The following is a 4,001-nucleotide window of genomic DNA, read 5'->3' as shown; positions in this document are numbered from 1 at the left end:
CATCCAAATACTAATTTACCTAGCCCTTATCAATTGCTTTTATCCACTTGTAATTTACAGTGCACGGAGAATGGTGTTATTTCCATCGGAAAGAAATGAAGTAGATGTTGTTCCACTTGGAACCGACTGGTTGCTTGACCTTATTCATCGTTTCACTGCGTGTAAAGTGGGTGGAATTATTTTGGAATTAAGTTAAAGTCAGAGTACAGCATATCTGTAGACACATCTCTGCCACACCTTTATTTATTTGATCTAGCATGCTATTCTCATGCTTAAGAAAAGTGCATAAATAGGGAATTGCGTTCGATTTTAGTGCTTTTAAATGAGACCAGAATTAATCATTTTTTTGCTTATTTCCAAGTGTTGCAGTCACTGCTATTTGCTTTAACCACTGTCGGTCTCCTGGTTACCAAGCAACCACATCCCTTAGATACATCTCTATTCTCTACCAAGATTTGGGGAGAGAGAGAGTGAGAATGGAGGAGAGAGAGAAGGGGAGTGTAATAGGTAGAGCAGAGGGAGGGAGAAACATGGATAAAAGGGAGAGAGGGAACGAGAGGAAGATAATCTCCCTTCTATGTGATGATCACAGCAGGTGAATTACCATTAACCATGCTGTCATGACATGGCCCTTTCTGGGTATAGATCATGGCATCCCCCTCTCTCTCTTTCCTACACCCAGGTTCTGTTATCTCAGGTGAAAAATTCCTGGAGGAGACTCTCTCCCCCTGGCCATGCAGAAAGAGACACATAGAGAGAACAAGGATTTCACATGGCAAACTACTAAATCCCCAAAATGGGGATTTGATACAAAATGTCCACTTGTGAGATGGTGGGAATGGTCCGTGGACACTTAATGGATGGGTATGTTGTATGTTGTGTGTTGTGAAATGATGTAAGGTGCTGTTAATCCTTTAATGAAAGAGGATTGTATTGCCTTTAAAGTTTAACCACCCCAGTGAGCACAGACATGATCTGGCATCATGGAACAACCCTTTTCTACTGTTTTTGAGGAAATCCTCTTTAGACCACATGTACCTCGATGGACACTGAGGGGGCACAGGTTGAGTTTAGACCACAAAAACCTCAGTGTCTGCTAAGGTTGCAATGGTTGTTGAATTCCTAACCATACCATGTGGAGCATTGGCTACACGGTTGGAAATGGTTCAACTTTGAGACTATCGATCCCTACCGAATAAGAACAAATCTTAGATAATAATTACTAGTCTGCAGCTAGAAATTTTGTCAACTAATTGATTCTCCTAACTAATTGATTCTCACACACACGCACACACAGTATGCACACACTCACCCTGAAATCTCTAAATGCCGCACCTTGTTTACCTCGATAAAGCTGTGCATGCCTACTAATTCCAACAGCCATTTGCAATGAAGCTAAAAAAAGAAAAAAAGAGGGAAAGGTGAGAAAGAGGATGAACAATGAGAAGAAAGGGTCAGGAGAGGGTTGAGGTAGAAGGATTTAGAGTGGATGGAAGAATGAAAGGGCAATGGAAGGAGAAGAATTTGTGTGGTGGGAGATGGTGAGAGAGAGGAATGGAGGGAAAGAAAGAGATGTGGGTGGATAGATAGAGTGGAAATGGGGTTATAGCTGAAGTGCAGTGCAGTTACAGTAAGAACTGGTAGAATTGGAACAATTCAAACTCCCACCTCATGGCCCAAAACAGAGGGATATACTACAAAATGAGATTAAGGAGTTTGCCAGCTAACTTTTCTGAAAATTCTGAAATAACTTGTTCGTTTTTATAAAACTCATTGATTCTGCTTTGTAGTATATACACCATTTAGATATGGAAAAGAACAAATCTCTCACGAAAACATGATGACTCATACACACAGTCCTCTCGTCCATAACAAAAAAAATCACACACACATGCAAGAATTAAGAATTCAGCGTTAGGCGAATTTCCTTGCCTGAAGGAGGATGTCGTTTCAGGAGGCACGTTTTCCTATGTACATGACATGCTCTCGTGGGATCCGTTTGCTTATGTTCACCAACTGTCTGTTTGTGATATCACTAGAAAAGGAAAACAGAAAGATGAAGTATACATAGACGTGTTATAATTGTTGTTGTTTCTCTCTGATGTCTGATTGGCCTTGCTCTAGGCTGTGAGAAGGAGACGCTGGCACACATTTTCTCTACCTCCATTGTTATTCCTATCTGGTTTAATCTGGGTTTAGGAACAGCTAATAGATGTTCACTCTCGGATTCATTCTCTGTCTTCTACAAGTGGGCATGTGCAGCAGGCCATTTCCCCCACACCGTCTTACACTTTTTCCCACCTTTTTCACCTTTTCTCTCCACCTCTTTCAGTCTCATTCCTGCATTCTCAAGCAGAGCCTCACAAGTCACACAGACACAGACACAGCCAGGGTGAAAGGACCAGCTGCCAGTGTGTATGTTTGTGGGAGTGTGTGTGTGATAACTGATTGCGTGTGGCATATCTGTGAGTGTGAAAGGATGTTATAAGGCCAATTCCCCTCACATTGTTTGTCTGACACCTGTGGCTGCTAACCTTTCTGAGTCACAATAAAGGGGGAGAGAAAGAGCGAGAGACATACACACACACACAGATAGAGAGCTGAAGAGAGAGAGAAATGCATAGACAGAATTGAAGAGAATGAATACGACAATATACAGTACCAGTCAAAAGTTTGGACACACCTACTAATTCCAGGGGTTTTCTTTATTTTTTAAAACGATTTTCTCCATTGTAGAATAATAGTGAAGACATCACAACTATGAAATAACACATTTAGTAATCATTTAGTAACCAGAAAATTGTTAATTACTTCTTCGGGATCGGTGCCCCTTCCACGGGACAGTTGAGCTAACGTAGGCTAATGTGATTAGCATGAGGTTGTAGGTAACAAGAACATTTCCAAGGACATAGACATATCTGATATGGGAAGAAAGCTTAAATTCTTGTTAATCTAACTGCACTGTCCAATTTACAAATACAAAAGAACGGTTTGTTTTTTCTTAGTATTAACTTTTACCAGATCTATTGTGAAATATTCTACTACATTCCTTTCACATTTCCATAAACGTCAAATAGTTTCCTTTCAAATGGTACCAAGAATATGCATATCCTTGCTTCAGGGCCTGAGCTACAGGCAGATAGATTTGGGTATGTCATTTAGGCGAAAATTGGGGGAAAAAAGGGGCTTAAAAAAAGATTTTTTAACTCTTGAGACAATTAAGACATGGATTGTGTATGTGTACCATTCAGAGGGTGAATGGGTAAGATAAAATATTTAAGTGCCTTTGAACGGGGTATGGTAGTAGGTGCCAGGCGCACCGGTTTGAGTGTTAAGAACTGCAATGCTGCTTGGTTTTTCACGCTCAACAGTTTCCCTTGTGTAACACGAATGGTCCACCACCCAAAGGATATCCAGCCAACTTGACACAACTGTGGGAAGCATTGGAGTCAACATGGGCCAGCATCCCTGTGGAAAGCTTTCAAGACCTTGTAGAATACATGCCCTAACAAATTGAGGTTGTTCTGAGGGCAAACATATTAGAAAGGGGTTCCTAATGTTTTGTAAACTCAGTGCATATTACATAGACGTGTTGGTATTATTACATAGACATTACATAGACGTTTTCATGCATTATTAGAATCATCCACGCACTATATGCGTTATTTGAATTGAGAGTCAAGGACCAGCAGTGAACAGTTTTATCCTTGACATGAGGGCTCCTTGAAACCCACTGTTACTGTGCCCTATAGATTCACAGTTAACCAATTTAGTGGTGTGTGCCATTTGGCACCGATTGTAATGGTGGTATATGACAGCTATTTGACAAGACCATAATGCTCATCAACAAATTTAAATGATGTTTGATCAACTTAAATGTTGTATAGACCTCCTTTATCTTTCCCCATAAAATCACATGGATTTTTGTGAAACGGATAAGCAGAAATTAGATTTTTTTTTCTTCAAATATGCGAAAACATGCCTTTTGAATTTTTTCTAAT

This window comes from Oncorhynchus gorbuscha, linkage group LG12, assembly GCF_021184085.1.
Source record: "Oncorhynchus gorbuscha isolate QuinsamMale2020 ecotype Even-year linkage group LG12, OgorEven_v1.0, whole genome shotgun sequence".
In the NCBI taxonomy this organism is placed as follows: Eukaryota; Metazoa; Chordata; class Actinopteri; order Salmoniformes; family Salmonidae; genus Oncorhynchus; species Oncorhynchus gorbuscha.
This window is presented reverse-complemented; position numbering follows the sequence as displayed.